Below are 17728 nucleotides of genomic sequence, written 5' to 3' on the forward strand. Positions count from 1 at the left end.
AATATGTACCACTCTAATTTTTTACATTTGCTATTATGTCAGACCTTCGTATATTTGACTTATGTGTTTACGTGCGAATATAAACAACCCACATTTTTAAAATATCTGAAGGACAAGCTGCAAATAAAATGGCGTATTCACATGCAAAAATTCACATCGATGCTCGCCTGACTGTCTAGAATAGATTCAAAGGATTTTTTTTTTTAATGATGAGGGTTAGGCTGGAAGAGTTTTCAAAACATCCCTACTCATACAAATAATGTAAGATTCCTGTCTTGAGCCAACACACTGCTCGCATGTAACTGAACATATGCACAAATGCATGTTTTGCACACGTAAGGATAGCAGTAGTGGGCAACAGTGCCTACACTATACCGCAGAATTGCTTGCCCATACCACACACAAACACAACAGTACCCGGGTATATGCCTATCAAGTGAGCTAAGTCCCCAAATATTTTAAGGCAGTTATAAATATTTAAAATGTTAATAATAAATCTAGGTTGCTTAAAGAATATTTCCAAATAACATGAAATATTTAGTTTCCCCCACCCAACCCATAAAAAGATAAGATTTATCACAAAATGTTTGAGGAATAATCAGCCATTTTGAGCTAATATATTTTAATATTTATACACATGACACATGCTGAATATAAATGATACACTGTGATTTCCCATAGTGTATGGAATTTATACAATTAACTGCGAGATCCAATGGCTTCAAGGCACGTAAGGGGCAAACACAGTTACAAGGTTTCGCTGATTATTGTTATAAATCTTATAAAGCGTAAAAGCATTAAAGTATATTCTGTTTACACCATTCATTACTAAGCACAGCATATAAAAGTAGTATTATTTCTTATTAAAAGATTTATATTTTTCTGGCTTTTTTCTTTTATGAGGTAAATTTATTTGCCAGTATTAAGGGAAAAAAAAACTTTCTATTTTTCCACCTCCAAATACATGTTTGAAATATATCCTGAGTTTCAATATCAATTTTCTAGTTATTTCTCAAGGGTTATATTTGTGCACAATAATTGTAGCAAACATTCAGGAATTATTCATTTGGTTTCTCCAAAGTGTTTAAATTGAAAAAAATCAAATAATGAAAGCATGATGGGCCAAACTGCTTATTTTCCATACATCTGATAGCCATATACATATGTATGCACTTATACATGTCTATTTCAGTACACCATTAATCAACAATGACAAAACCATGTTATCAGTCTATCTATGCTGGACATTAGATGTTTTAATATTCATTTAAACCACGTCAAAAATATATGTGTGATTTTGCTTTTCAGAATAAGAGACTCAAATCTTTCATGGAGATATTTTTCAATGGGTCACTCTATGCTTTCTTAGCCCTGTGTAATGTTTAAATACACCTGTGACCAAAAAAAAACAAAAACAAAAACCCTGCAATGAACTCAGCAACATGCTTCAAACCTTCCAGTGTCTGAATGTTGTTGTTTTGAAAGAAGCCAAAGCCAGAAAGCTCTGAAATGGGAAATGAAAGCATCCCAGCATCTGCCGGCATGATCCAGGACTTGTCCACCCAGGAGGAAAAAGGAACGAACCGGGTTCTACAGCTGCTTCTCAAATCAGCTTTCGTTCCTCAAGTGATTCCCTGCTGCTGAGCCTGAGTTTGTAGGCAGCCAGGAAAAAATATCCATAAGATTGATACACCTCTGAGGGAGAACCTCTGGAGAGACACAGAAGTTTTATCAAACCCATGTACACTTACATCACCTGAGGACCTATTACCTGCAGGAACGCTGGTGTGGACATGAGCACAGGCTAATGTCACTAATGTATTTACCTGCATTGAGACACATACAGAGTAAACGCCCTGCCTGGGTCTTGGGGACAGGATCCACAAACATTACCCGGCACAGGGATTCATTAATCTGCATGTCTACATGCGGGAAACAGCAAGATCGGGTCCTTTCCTTTCTGCTTTCTGCTGTAACAACTCTGGTTATCAAAAAGAAGGAATTGCACAAGTAAAGAAACACTTTCCTTTCATTCCCTACGCAGTTTACAAAGGTGGGGGAGAAATTCAGGACCTTTCTTTCCCCATTCGTGTGTCAAATCGGAATGCTGGAAAGAACTGGAAAATACTGCTTCCTCTTGCTGTCCTTCACCATGTAAAGCAAAGGTCTAGATTAAGCTTTGATTCTTGTTTCAAATGGGCCCGGTGTTTTTTCTCAGTCACTCACACACACCCACAAACCCACCGAGTAGCTTTACAGTCCACATCTGGCTTCCAAGCTGTCACTCACTGGCAAGCAAAGCAGCTTAAATATTGGAAGCCAATTTTGACTTTAAAAAAAAAAAAAAAAAGCTATGTTAGGAGAAATCAAGCTAAATATGAGCCTTGGTGACTTCATTTTTAATAATGACTTTCAAAAAAAAGCATAAGGGAGAGAGATCAGCTGGGTGAGTGTAAAAAATTGTTAGTCTTAAATTTCTACAAACCGGAATGTCAGAGTAAGCATGTATGGAGCATCAAGCATAACAAAAAGAAGCTAGGTGGGGGGAAGGGGTCCCCCCGCACTTGCTTCCTTGAATCCCTCTGAATACATTTCACAATTCATCAGTTTTTGTCTTTCCTGCCTCGAATGAGGACAATCAGACCAGACACCCATTAGATTTTTCATGCAATTTTTTTTTTCTTGTTCATGACATGTTGGCAGGGAGGATGGCAATTCTGAAATCTTACCAAATGAGAAAAATGTCAGAAGCTGAACTGACAGCTAGTGGTTACTATGGTGATCGGTGATACTGGAAAAAAAAAATAAAATAAAATAAGACTCGGTTAATTCAAAAGGAATCAAGTTGGGTATTTTTAAGCCAGTTGATAGAGATGAGAACTTAATCCTGATATTGGGACATTATCTTTTCCAGCTAACAGCCAAAGACACCATTTAGCTTAAATAATAACTAAATACATAGCTCATAATCTTGTGATTAAAAATAATGGAAAGAAACGGTATTGATAAATGGAAGTCAAATACTATTACCAAATGACTATCAGAGAAATATAGAGTATATTTAGTACAAAGAGGATTTGGGGTGGGGTTTGTGGGGGAGAAACTTACAGTTTTAGAAAAATATTTTTATAAGAAAAGATGGGAGTCTCATGGAAAAAATAAACTTTATGGCACTATAGAGTCAATTAAACACACAGACACATAAGTATAGTATTTTCCTTGTCAAAGTTCATCAAAACAAAAAGAAAGAAATGTAACTCTGTTTCGATCCCAGTTAATATAATCTAACGTCTTTCGTTTTAAAGGGTATTTACAGAAAATCTTACTGTGAGATCTTTTTTCAAGCGTATTTATTCTCCATATGATCGTTTCTCTCTTTTGTTGAAATCAAGTTTCATGTACTGGTTGTTTTTCTGAGCCCCTCACTACCAGTATGCAAACTGATACTCTGATAGGAAGAAGAAATCACCCATAGGCATCTTTCTCCAACACCAGACAAGGACAACAGGGGCTGGCTCAATCACTTACTGCTGTTATTTTTAGGCTCAATGGTCTAAAAGAAGGAAGACTATCATGAAGATAATATTTACAATTAGCTAAAAACATTATTCAATTTTTGGTCTACATATAATATGCACAGACTCCAGACAGACGATTTTTGTTAAAGAGAATTTTTAAATAATCAGCTTACAAAGATGTGAAGTTTGTCAGGGGTCAGTCTAAAAAGAACGCTGCACAGATGGACAATCTCTGCTCTAGAATAAAACTTTATCAAGGCTTTATCATGCCCACACTAAACTATTTAGGATATAATGAGTTAATACCAAAAAGGTGGACTTCAGAGGACCAAAGCAGCTCTCATTTTGAAACAGTGTCATCTGAAAATATTCTATACTTGCATATCTTATCTATAGCCCACACTCCCAGATCTAGCCCATATATTTTTTCATTTGCTATAGCGACATTAAATTATCTACTGCATCTTTTTTCCTCCTAAATCAAATCTTTTGAGAGTTACAGGTAACTAGCAAAAACAAGATTCTTATTTATAACCTCAAGGTAGTATTTAATGCAAGAGAGGGGGTGTTAGTAAGGAAGACACTCGGGGGGGGGGGAAATCATATATATATATATATACACACACACACACACACACACACACACACACACACACACAGAGTCCTATTGGCTAAGGGAAGCACTTCACCACTGAACAGACTACAATGCCATCTACTGGGAAAGTGTAGCTCAACCTCATTGTCAAAAGCAAAGCTAGTTTAAAAGGCTGCTAGATGAACTGGAGAGACACCCAGTCCTTTACCCTTCACAGTTCTAAACAGTAGGAAATACATGCATGTATCATACACATACGCATGTACATATGTATGAATGTGTATGTGTATGAATGAAAGATCAGTCCCTACTATAAACCACCGTGTTCTTCCTCTGAGATCTCCTCCCAGAATTTTTTCCTTTTTAATTTTCTACAAAGTCCTGCTGTCTTCAGGTCCCTTCAACTACTCTTCGGTAACAAACCACACCCAGAAAATAGAATCACCAGTGCGTGAGTAACCTTGGGGTCCATTTCTACAATCTCTAGCTTGTGAATTTTACAAGCAGCTTGTGTTACAATCCACTCTGCAGAGGTTTGGTGGGTTTTTTTTTTATTTTTTTTTCTCTCTGTAAAATAACAGCAGGAAAGCCAACCATCCTGGTGGAGTGGGAGGGGGTGAAGAGCCAAGACAGCGAGCCCTGGCCTCCTAAGCATCAGGTCTCTGAACGTCCTTTAACTGGGTGGGATGCAGCGTCCAAGGTGCCTCTTCCAACACCAGCATCTGTCCGGATTCTAGTTGCTCTCACATTTCTGCCTGCACATCCTTTACTCATCTACAACACCTCTTTCATTCCGTCCTCCCTGGGACACAGTCTTCAAAAGCGAGAAAGAGAAAGGATGTTTAGGACCGCCGTTTCTGATTTTGCACACAAAGCTGTTATTGCTAAGGGAAGGGAGCGCTAAGAAGCTAGACAAGTCAGCTATACCTCCAATAAAACAAAGCCATGTTCTCACAACTGCTTTGAAAAAAAAAATGATAAACTCAGTGCACACCCAAAAGTCTCTGACGTTTTCCAACTGCAGATACAAATATAAGAAACAGCAGGAATACACAACCTGATGTTAGGGCTAGGAGTTTCTTTACTATAGAGGGTCATCCTATGTAGTATAGGATGACACACAGCATCTCTGGTCTCCACTCACTAGATGTCACCAGCCCCACCACCACCCCACCCACATGGCAATAATGACCAACTAAACCCTTCAGACGCTGCCTGTGGAGGTGGGGTGCAGAAATGACAGAACCGCCCCTCCCCACTGGTAACACTACTACAGAACACCATTTAGAGGAACTATTGTCCTGCATGATGTTCTAGCTGACTTTGAGTCATAGTGATGCACGAAATGATGCTTTTTTATTTTAAGACAAAAGACTGAAATAGAATCAGTGTAAATGGGAGTCCAGAAAGCTGCATCATGTAAATTCTTTTAACTGCAAGACTAACTAGAGATCCCAAAACTTTCCAAACGTCTGCCTGGAAAGTGCTAGCAGTGGGGAGGAAAAGGAAGGTCACCTCATGGATGGGAGCTATTAGACATGTTCTCAGAAGAGCAGGGGGCAAATGTGCCACCATGACAAGGTCGCAGGGAACATCATAGAGAGGAGGTAAGAGATGGGAAAAAGTCAGAAGTTATTATTATTATTATTATTATTATTATTATTATTTATCAAAAGTGAAAAAAAGTAATGTTTAAATATGAACCCTCTTTTGCCCCTAAAATAGGAAGATCCTACCAAGAAGTAACAAAATTTTAATTCCCTAAATTAGGGATATCATTAACAACTTTGCCTTGAATTTTAAAAACAGTATCAGGCTGGAAGAAATAGAAGAATTAGAATCAGGGGAGCCATGGGCAATACGTTCGGGAAGACTAGAAAGTGGGGGTGTAGATCAGGGGTGCGGCAATCACCTAGGTCCCTAGCACAAAAATAAAATACAACAAGCCGTGGGAGGAGACATCAAGATCGGGCACAGAAGAGCACCGATCCGTATTAATCTGAAATGTTCGTGGCCAGGAGTGAGCCCTGGCAGGTACCATGTCTGAGTGTGCGGTGTGTGCTTTCAGTCTCCCCCACCGAATGCCACGCACTTCCAATGTACCATGTCAGACGCACACAGCTGCTCCCACTGCCTCCTCAGATCTACCAGGAACCTCTGAGTTTGCCGGGTGGGAAGTTTTCCTCGGGATAGTAATTCTTCTGTGGGATCCACACTGGACAGCTGAGCAGCCGTGTCTGATGCTCCTTTTAGCAACATTTCTGTGGGATATGCCAGTGAGACTGAGAATACATTTTGTACATCTGACATTTTTTTTCCCCAATATTCTACAATCTTGCTTTTCCTTGCTGCCGGAGAAGGATGTGTGGGAATCAGAACGAACTGAATAGATGCAAAATATATTCACTCTTTTTTTTTCAAAAAAAAAAAAAAAGGCAGTCACTGGTGCCACCTTCTATAAGGCTGGTGGCTTTGTGGAGTGTTTCTTTCTTTGAAAGAACTGGACCACACATACGCCCTCATTCACAGTGACTCTATAGATGAACTGTCTCCGTATTTTTTAAAGAAAACTCAGCTTGTGCGGTCTGCTGATAGCTTAGAGAAACTCCTGAACTATTTTCCCATCTCATTCACATAGCGGATGGGGCCACAGTGCAGAGCAGAAAAGCCCCTGGAAAGAGAGTTCCATTTGGTGGTGACATACAGGGAAGTCCCTATGGTGTCTGTGTTGAGTTTCTTAAATGAGGCTGGATCTCTAAGGCAGTGCTCAGGGGTTACACGGACCCAGGAAGCGTTAACTGAAAAAGATCATTCTCTCTCTCTCTCTCTCTCTCTCTCTCTCTCTCACACACACACACACACACACACACACACACACACACACACACACAGGGGTGGGGGAGAGCCTATCTTGCTATAACCCTAAGGCAAGTCTTTGGCATCTAAAGAATAAAACATCCATTGCTTCCTAGTCCCCCTTTTGGACATCTTTAACCACACTTTTAAATTTCAAGACTCTTCACATGCTCTTGCTAAGGCTGACTCTCCTAAGTTGGCCTTTATATTTCATTTGTTCACCTTTTTTATTATTTAAAAAAGAATCTGGCCATTACCTTTTATGGCTGTCCAGGAGTGTATCCCTTCAAAGTTCTGTTTTGTTTTGGTTTGGTTTTGATTTTGGCTTTTTCTGTCCCTTAAAGGGATCACCTGGTCAGCACCCTGTAAATTGCCCCACACCTGACAACCTTCACATCCCTCACCCCCTCCTCTCCAGACAGCAATCCGTCTTTGGCTCCATAGGAGGGGGGTGTGTGCACAAACTGCTGGTGGAATCCAAGCTCCTTCAGCGTCTCAACTTTCATCGTCAGTTGCTAAATTAGCTAATGATTAATTAGTTAATGTTTTCAAAGCATTTTGAGGATGAAATGTGTGGCCTGAGTGCTAAGTGTAAAACAGCATTAGTTCCCCGACTCCACAAAGAGTAATTAGCTGTGGGTGGAGGTTCCCCCCACACTGATCAATAATGTCCCTGGCATTGTATAGTAGGAGTATAAGACCCACCTCACGTTTTAAGGCTTTTATGCCCGAGACAGGCAGAAATCCCTACTGTGGCTCATTGCTGGGTAACTCTTGGCTTTCAGTGTGGCTGGAGGGGGACAGTGATGTCATCTATACAGAATGCAGCATTTTTCTGTCAAAAAAAAAAAAGCTTGAAAGGATTATTTAACAAAGCTAAAAGTAAAACTGACTCTTGGAAAGCGCAACAGAGATGCGATCAGTGAACTTGTGCTTAAGAAGAATTAAGCTTTTAAAGTTTTTTCCCTCCTCTAAAAAGCTCTTTAACGGTGGTTCTCCAGGTGGCCTCTGGATTTATTGTGAGATTTCACTTTGATGGCTATGAGTCCTCATGGGGACCATTATGTCAATAATTTCTACGGCAACATTTTATTCCAGGTACAGAAATGACTTAGAAGATAGAGACAGGGTCTGGAAATTCCAGGATCCTATTTTAAATGGCCCACACCAACCTCTATAGACCGAAAAAAGATAGCTTTCACCATTCCCCCAAGCCCCTTTGCTGCCCAAGCTGAACGCACAGACCTTTCTGTAAAGCTTCTTGGATGGCAAGGGACTGGACAAACTCCTCAGAAATGTCCAGGACTTTCATCTGTTCATTTTCCGAGATTTAAATACATAAGGCTGTGAAGATTATGAAGTTGAGACAGACAAGTGGATACTATCTTTCTGCTGTCTATCAGAGGTCTCAGTCATAAATACTGAAGATTTGGGTCGCTCTCTCTAATGCCTGAGATTATTATTTTTAGCCGAGGTTAAGCAAGCCATAGCCTTCCAGATTAAAGAATATTGCATGGTTTTTGTTTGCGTAAAGGCTGGGGTCTTGCAGCTTGGAGATTTGTTTAGGTTTAGGTTGGCGGCTTTTTTTCCTCCGAGGAGGGCAATTTCAAAATGATACTACAATGCTGACTTTCTGAGACCATCATATAAACACTATTAAGGTGTCAGTCTCCAAAGAGGCAGCATTAACAAATGGGCCCTACCTGCCTAGCAAAGAATACAGACCACTCAGCTTAGAAAATAAAAAGTTAACCTAAACAAAAGGAATTTTACGCATGGGAGAATATGTTCCCTGTGTATTCAGTCTCCAGGAATGAATTTACATGTCAAACAAATACAATGGCACAGGAGCCACATGTATGTATATGCACATGTATATCTATCTGTGTTTTGAACAAGTATATGACAGGTACATACAATCACACACACACACACACACACAAATGTACGTATATCAATAGAGCATTTGCTCGACAACAACAAAAACAATTCTGTGTGTGCAGATTCCCAGAAGTAAATATTAGGTACCAATACCAATAAGAGTCTTTTGTATATTCACAAAAATCTGTTTGCTAGAAAACAGCAGAACCATCTGGGAGCAAACTGAGAAACTAGCGTAGGGGAGAAAGGGGTCCCACTACCAGAGGACTTCATTTCCTATGAGGGTATAAAAGAGCAGACACTTGAAATAATTTGCAAATAACAGTAACCCAGCTCCTTAATTTTCTTAAATGAGTAGGATTTAGAAGGAGATCTGCTCAAGCGAAGGGCAGCTCTTACTTCCAAGGTCCCTCCAAGTGGGTTGGACAAGGTAAGGAAAGAGAAGTGGACAGACAGTCCAGTTTGTGACTGGAAGTTGGAAGTGAGGTTCCTTCAGAGATTTCAAGGATCCTTTAAAATTCTTATCTAAATCAGGTCCCCTTCTGACTTTCTTTTTCTAAGAATTGTACAAGTGTTTAACTGTATCGCGCTGTCACAGCCGTTCCAATACACGAACCGCGCTCGGAGTAACAGCTTTCGGTACACGATTCTGTGCCGAGGAGTTTCCATGCATTGTGATAAGAGCCCTCCAAGTTTGGTACTGCCTGCACGCTGAAAATAAACCCAGCGTTTTTAGATTAGTTTTTTTTTTTATCTGACATGTATGATTTTGGCAAGACAACGGGGTGCTTGTGATTCCATACATACTAATCTGAATACGACATCTTAGTTTATTATTTTTTTCAATATTATCTCCCTCTTTGGGGCTAGATAAAAATAAAATTTAAGTTGGTTCAGCAAAGAGGGCCTGAACAACTGTTGTGTAGCTTAAACAAATCATTATCCATGGCCAAATGCTAATGCAATTTTTTCACTTCTACAATATCTTTGTGACAATATATCAAATATCTAAATATTCTATGGGGCAGAGGCCATGCAGTATCACTTGGTGAGAGCTGTTAAAGAAAGAAACGTGGGAAAAGCATGCAGTACAGATTTTTAATTCGCTTGTTTTGTTTCAGACTCGGGAACACTTGGTCATTCAGCCCTGAATGACAGTGGGGTGTTTCCAACCACAGGTGACTGACTATCCCTGAAATCGCCACCACAGTGTCTAGTCAGCTGTCCCTTCCAGAAATGTTTCCTATAGGAAAAACCCAGAAATTACAAAGTGTTTTTATCTGAACCAGAATAAACAGACAAAACAAAGAATAATCATGTCTCCTTCCAAATGAAAAGGAGTGTTTGTCTGAACAGCTTTAAATGAAATACCCACATGCCATTGTTTCAGCCACTGTAAAGGGAATGACTGTGACCTCGCTTATTGTCCTCTGTCACAGCGAAATCTTCCTCTGTGGCAGTTGCCTACACAGTCTCCAAGTCACCACCTTTTCCAGGTTGCCTGGAATCCTTCCCTCTTGCTGCCTGAGCCCCTGAAATGAGTGGACTCGGTGTTAGCCCCTTGGAGTGCTGCTCTGTTCTTTAAATTTTAATAACAAACAGAGACACCTCCTGTCTCTTTATATTCCACAGACCCTCCCTCTTTTCTGCAAACTGAAGGCTGTTGCTGAAAGGATTGAAAACCTGGAAAGAGTTTGGGGTGGACTGGCCAACCCCCTTTCATGTCCTTCAGATGTTTACAATCTAGCACCTTTCTGAAGACAAAGATGGAGGGGGGCTATTTTTTCCTTTGACTGAAGGGTGAGACAGGGGGGTATTAAAAACTGATCAATGTAATTTTTTTCTCAGAAGTATTTGCACATCTGTGAAATAATGTAATTTCTTTACAAAAAAAAAACTTTTTATATGACATTCATGATTATAGCCTGATCTGGAGAATTACTCAAATATAAAATTAAATGTTCAGAAACTGGCTGTGCTGTGGATGGCTGGGCTTGCCCCAGCTGTGTGTCAAACTTACGCGATTCTATTAAAAGTCTAAAACTCAGACTTGCTAGATTGCAGTGAATCCCCAAAAAGAGGAAATGGTGTTTTAGAAGGAAATGTGAGGGCCTACTTCTTTTTGGTTTCGTTTTCTTTGAATGTGCCTCCAGGGGCCTGAAGAGACTCCAGCTAACTGTTCAAAACCAACAACAACAACAACAATGGACAGAGGAGGGCCCAGCAGGATGACAGCGGCTGATAAAGCAGGGAGCCCTGTGTGTTCTCACAGGGTTCAGAACAATCTGTGACTCGGAGAAAGTTCCGAACCTTCAAAGTTAATTCTTTTGTTCCAGTGAAATTGCTTCAGTTTTAACGTGAGCCATCTGTCATTTCTCCTTGGCTGCTGTATTCCACACGGCTTTCATTCAGCTCTCACTCTAGACCCCCTTTCCCCCAACCCTTGGACGCAAACTGCTCCTTGGACTGATAGGAATCCACCTCCTTAGGCACAGTCTTTAAGAAGCCAACTCTCCCTGACCCCAGAGTACTGGACAGTTTTTCTTCTGTGTACATGATCCTGCAAGGTCCCCTCGGAATCCATCTGCCTCTTAGATGCGGTTTTCCTCACGTCCAACCTCATCCCGTGTCTTGCACCACCAACTCGAGGTAATGTATCAATGATATAGAATACAATGGAGACCCCAGAAAATAAAAGACGTTTACATCCCTTTGAAGTTATAAACCTAGCCCTAAAGTCCAAAGTCTGCTACTCACCACATCTGGTTCTTTTAATAAAATGAATTTTTAAAATATTTACTGGTTTAAAAATAAGCCAGAACCTTTTATGGGTTAATACTATTCAATTTTAAGTGGAAAGAAAAACACAATTCTCAATAATTTTATGGCAGGAATTAATAGCCAGATGATCTCAGGATGGAGAAAAAGGGGGTAAGAAAGGGATATGTGGTTACTGTTCTGAAAACCAGGCAACGACTGAAAGCAGGGGATATTGTTTATGCTGCTGAAGACAGACAGACTTTAATAACACTTAACAGAACGATACACATAATGATCTCAGAAAGCACTTCTCCAGCCTCATCCATCATGCCGAGGAGAAAATGAAGCCTTCGACAGCATTAGGAATTATTCTGGATCTTGTCAGTAATTCTCAGCGTCTCTCCACTATCACAACACAATATGCGTGTGTGAGAGACACTGACCATTAATCTACACAAGGTTCCAGGTGTGTGTGTGTGTGTGTGTGTGTGAGAGAGAGAGAGAGAGAGAGAGAGAGAGAGAGAGAGAGAGAGAGAGAGAGAGAGAAAGAGAGAGAGAGAGAGAGGGAGAGAGAGGAAGAGACTGACAACAGCATGCAGAGAATGTATTACCCCTTCCATGGAGGAACGGCACCCATGAAACCATGCTAAATAAGCCAAGGGAAACTAGAAAACTACATGGGTAGAGAAACAGGACCTTAAGAAATCAAAATGTTTTCTATCAAAATTGAAAGAGAACAAGGCAATGAATGTGCCCAGTGCAGTGCTCTAGCTAGGCCACTCACCAACTGTAAATGTCATAGCCAGGGAGCCAGCCCCTCCCTGATGAAAAGTTTCTATGAAGTTGCAACACACTGTCAGCATCCCTCCGTAATAAGACCTTATGTGATGAGAAAATGATGGGTTTCCCTTTGCTGCTACAAAGACATGCAAAAAGGTCTACTTTCTGTCCTTCAGCCGAGCATCAGACTGAGCCCCTGGGCTGCTTGCTTCACTGGGCTGTTGGTTCGTTCACTGTAAAGTTCTCATTGATTCAGACAGGGTGGGGGAGAGGGGCAGGAGAATCGCAGAATTATTAAATAACCAGTTTATTCACAGATACATCTGGCTTTGACAGCGTATCACTGGTAAAACCAATTTGAATTCCCAGTTCTCCTGAGAAAACAAGCAACAGCTTGAGCAGCAGCCTCCTCAAAGTGAACTCTGCTCTCCCGTGGCCTGGAGGCCACCCTAAAAGAGACTCCCTTCCCAAAGAAAAAGCTTATAAATATCTGCAAGACAAATTCTCCCAACGTTCATCGGAGTCCACTCCCAGTTGATCTCTCTACATGCTCAGGAAAAGGCGAAAGTGTGGGGCTGGCCGGGTTATGATAAATTAGAATGATTTAACTTCCAGAATCATCAGCTCCACACAGATACGCTCCTGTGGAAACTCTGGGAGCTAGTCAACAGTAACACCCGAAAGCAAAGCGTGCTCTTGTCCGATGAGTGTATTGCTGAAAAGGGGGTGAGCTAGAGGGGGTGCAGTGGAGGAGGGCCAAAAGGAAGCCAAAAGAAGGGGGGGGGAGGGGAGAAATGCAATAATAAAAATACACAAGTGAGGAAATGCCATTATCAGCTACTAGGAAGTTCAAGGTCATCTGAAGTATCAGCCAGGACCTTTCTTTTTGATAGAGTAAGCTGAAATACAATGAACAGTTCAAAAGCAGGATGAAAGCCCTTGGAAACTGGCCTTTACTGATAAACAGTTATGCCTCATTTTCAACAATCAAAATTTGAAAGATTGTTTAAAAAAAAAAAAAAGAACTTTCCTGCCTCTTGAGTAGCCAATTCAAGAGCAAAGACATATGTTAAGCATTCAGTTTAGGCTGAGATGTGTGGCCCAGCACCCCTTATCCCCAGTTGGAAAAAGAGATTATTATTCACGAGGGACAAATGCACTGCAGGATTAAACCCAGCTCCCAGGAAGTGGATGCAGCCTGGGCCTGGTCCCTCCCCTCCATCTCCACTCCACCCCAGCCCACCTTCCCTGCCTCCCCTCACCCTGCCTCCCCCCCCCCCCCCCCCCCCCCCCCCCCCCCCCCCCCCGCCATCCCCAGTGCAAGCTATAAAGCAGAAATGTCACTCGGAGCTTCATCGAGGCCTGGCAATGGACAGATATTTATACTGAATAATGCTCACGTCAGAAATGAGTAAAACCAGGTTTAAAATTGAGGTTTTCACAAAATAATGAAGAGGAAATGTCACGCTGGCAGCGGTAACGGCATAAATTGTGCTTATTTATTCATTATCCTTTCTTTCCTCCCCTTCCTCCGTGGAAACGTGATTTTTATTTTTCACGATCTACTTGCATGAAACGGAATGGAGCTTTCACTCTGGTTGTTGCTTTCTCGGAGCCCAAGACCAGAGACAAAGATGATCTTTAAAGATTTAAAAACACAGCCGTAATAAAGAATGCAGCCAGAACACATTTCCTTCTAGATTTCAGTTCAAAGAGACAAGGTAAATATGATTCGCCCAAACAAAATTACCTGCAGCTTTAACTTTTACCTTATCTAATTGAACTACAGAGAAAATATCAGGGAAAAATGTCACTTGCCCAACAGTAAATACACTGCTGGGAGCAGAGGCTGGGGTGGTGGGGGGGGGGGGGGCGACGTGGAATGCAGACCATGAACAAAACAAGGAGAGAGAAGACACTTCTGCTCGAGGTTCCTATGGGCAGCTTTCCCGGGAGATACTGGGGGCCAGTTCCCACTAGTAATGACTAAGACAAAACAGGGTGGGGTTTACCTCGGTAGTCTAATCAAAGGGCATGCAGCTGTCAGGCTCAGAAAGAAGGCCCCCAAAGACCCCTGTTTCTCTCACACACTCTCCATCACCTCCACACCCCAAAACAAAACTCCAGCAAACTCTGGCATCTGGCAGCAAGCCTGTAAACCCAGCGCTGAGATAAGGACCGATCTGCTCATCACACACCTCCAGGCTCGGCCATCTAATAGGAACAAATTGGCAATGACTGCCCAAGCTAGTAACACAGGCCTACTGATTTGTAGATTGATACGGACGCCTAATGATCCCCTTGGGCAGATCAATAGTAACAATCCTCATGGCTGCCTTTCTTCTTTATTGGCATAGGAGACTAAGGCAGGGTGAAAGCAGGATGCTGTGGAGGCCACGGCCTACTTGGGGAAAGAAAGGAGAATAAGGATACAGGTGTTGAAGCCGTAGGGCCAGGACTCAGAACTTGCACTGCCCTGCTCCATCGTACATTATTTGGCAGGTAAAGGGTATAAGAATGGGAGTCGATGAACTTTGCTGCTAATAGTGTCTGGGTGTGGCATCCACTGGGACCTGGTTTATAGTTATCATAACTGGGTAAGAGAAGAGAGATGTCAGAAACCCAGCTCACCTCCAAAAGATGGACTTGGGGGACAGGAAACACAGCTCTGACGGCAGCAACTGAGAGAAGGGAGACCCAGGATGCTTGCGTCTTAGGAGAACTGCGGTTGGGATGAATCTGAAGTAGCTATGATCAACAAGGACCAGTAACGCCGGGCTTTACTTTAAACACGACAGAAAGAAGGCAAACGCATCCTCCGCTGTGTTGTCTGAACATTTTTAAGACACCCATCTGCCTCCCGCAGGCCGGAAGGTCAGATGGCTCTCACATCCGTGCTGTTCCCCGCACCCTCTGCCCTTCTTAGCATAGCACCTGAGCGGGTCTCCGTGAACTTGACCCTGCTGCTTCGCACTGATGATTCTCCTTCCTTCTGCCTGCCGACTCCACCCCCACCCCGGAGTCCGGGCTTGTTTTCCATCTGTGTATTATTCTTTGTGAATAAAATTATCCAATTAGGAAATCCATTTAAAGCCCTTAACAATAACAAGGGAGGGGGAAAAAAAAAACTAATGGAGTTGCTTTGGATTTTCTTTTTCAATAAATTAATGGTAGTGACGTCTGTGAATTCCTGAGTGCTCGTGTATACCACCGAGGCTACTGCAGCAAGGACAATTAGTTCCAAGTTGCTACACCGGTTTCCTATACCTTAGGAAGTCCAAGGTGCAGGACACCAGAAGGAGCCAAAGGAAACTTAGAGGCTCACGGGATGAATGTGATTGAAATAAAGCTCCAACTCTGAAAATCTTTGGAGTATGTATTTATATTCTTGTTTTGTTTTCTTTTTAATCATACACACATTTTTTAAAAGGAAGGGAAAAGACTCTCTCCTTTCCCCCCTGTGCACGTTTTCAGGTGCTGCAAACAAACCAGGCTGCAGGAGGAGGGGGGGGGGACGACGTCCCAGTTGTGCTGCTTTTTCGGACCTGCAACCCAGCCGCCCGGCGATCTGCTTTGTTCGCAATCAGCCTCGTTTGGTTTTGTTATTAAAGGGAGATAACACTGAATGCCAGAGATGAAATTGTGTTTCCTCTATTGTCGATGGTGAAAACCTTTGCCACCCTACCAATATAGTGAAAGATTCTCTCTCTCTCTCTCTCTCTCTCTCTCTCTCTCTCTCTCTCTCTCTCTCTCTCTCTCTCTCTCTCTCTCTGCCTTCTCCTAATAAAAATGTTTTTAATCTCCTTTCCCCTCCTTTTTTTTTTTGCATACTCAAAACCAGAACTGCAGTCACATAAAAGGCCCTGTGCTCCAGCCTTCTGTGTAATATTACAAATTAGTCATCTTCTCTTTCCTGGAGGTTGCACCGTCCTTTTTAAATAAAAGCGAACGCCAGAGCGGTGTTAGATTTTGACAGTGAAGGGTTTGCACTGATGGACCAAATAATCACGTGCACTGGGTGGGGGGGGGGGGGGGGGGGGCTCTGGCACTGACCACTTAAAATTCAAATTTCACACTAACGCTAAGTGTAATCAGCTCAATCAGCACCATCACCATCATCATCATCACAATAAAAAAAGATGCGTTCCGAGAGCCGGTGACATCAATCAACCACGGTGCAGATCAGAAGCGGTGCTCCCCTCTTGCTGGCTCACTCTGGCTGTCTGACACTAGTTCCCCCCCCTCCCACCTCGCTGCTGCCCCCCCCCCCCACCTCACCCCCAGCTTGGGAGAAGTGATCACATTTAATTCATTACATCATTATGTCATCCCCATCCTAATCTCTGCCCTCACACCTCCGCCACTTTGACATGCAAATGAGCTAGGGAAAAAAAGCCACACATTAATATAAAAAAGTCACAGCAATCTTGTCATGATTTCCTCCCTCCCAGCCCCACAACACACTCCCTCCAATCTCCACCTCCCCCCCCCCCCCATCTCTCTTTCCAGCACGCTGTGCTGGCGATCAGAGGAAACAACAGCAATCTGTTGAAGATCAGACGCGGAGACAGGGAGGTGGGGGGGAGATACAACACATACACGTGTCGGCAACGCAAGCGGCCAGGAGTCCCATTTGCATATTCACATGAGTTCCATTCTCAGATTGCTTAAGCAGGGAAGAAGTTAGGTGGCTCCCCCCCACCCCCAGCCACCCTCCCAGATCCAAAGAGAGACAGCTACTGGGGGAGAGCACATGAACGCAGGGAAAGGGGGGTGAATATGAAGAGGGAGGGAGAAGGCAGAGAGGGAGACACACCAGCAAGAGACAGAGAGAGAGGGAAGAAAAGAAAAAAAAGAAAAGAAAGACTTTCACATCTACCTTACCTCAGCTAGCCTGCTTTCTGTGGCTCTCAAAAGGAATCCCCTGTGGTTCCTTTACAATTTTTGAGACCCATCCTTCAGGGTCTCTCTCCTTCCTCTCTCTCTCTCTCTCTCTCTCTCTCTCTCTCTCTCTCTCTCTCTCTCTCTCTCTTCCTCCTCCTCCTCTCTCTGTGTTGTGACTGGGTTTTAAAAAAAAAATAAAAAAAGACAACTCCATGTTGAGCTCCAGTCAAGGAGGCATCTTGAAGTCCAGGGCTTACTGGGGGCGGGAAGAGAGGAGGAGGGTCATAGCTAATGCCTTACAAAGGAGAACCTGGGCTCTGCTTCAAAACATCCCCCTCACACAGTGACTGACAAAGGCAAAAATATAGGGACTCCATGTATACATGGAGACATCTGTACGTTTCCACCAGTCTCCCAGATGCCAGGAATATTCAGATTGTGGGGTGAACATATG

At 42.5% G+C, this 17728-nt stretch overlaps 1 long non-coding RNA gene across 2 annotated transcripts in view; it reads right to left on the bottom strand.

Moving 5' to 3' along the window:
* LOC128104462 (uncharacterized) overlaps positions 1-17415 on the bottom strand; it is a 732114-nt gene extending 714699 nt beyond the window's left edge. The window contains exon 1 of one of the 2 annotated variants that reach the window (XR_008216011.1): positions 17275-17415. This is a non-coding gene — a long non-coding RNA (uncharacterized LOC128104462). Of the gene's footprint in view, positions 1-15021; positions 15321-17274 lie in introns of those variants that run through there. The other variant, XR_008216010.1, reaches the window with a different exon arrangement.
* Positions 17416-17728: the final 313 nt, after the last annotated feature.

The sequence above is a fragment of the Peromyscus californicus genome, unplaced genomic scaffold (genome assembly GCF_007827085.1).
Source record: "Peromyscus californicus insignis strain IS unplaced genomic scaffold, ASM782708v3 Scaffold_8__1_contigs__length_139910024, whole genome shotgun sequence".
In the NCBI taxonomy this organism is placed as follows: Eukaryota; Metazoa; Chordata; class Mammalia; order Rodentia; family Cricetidae; genus Peromyscus; species Peromyscus californicus.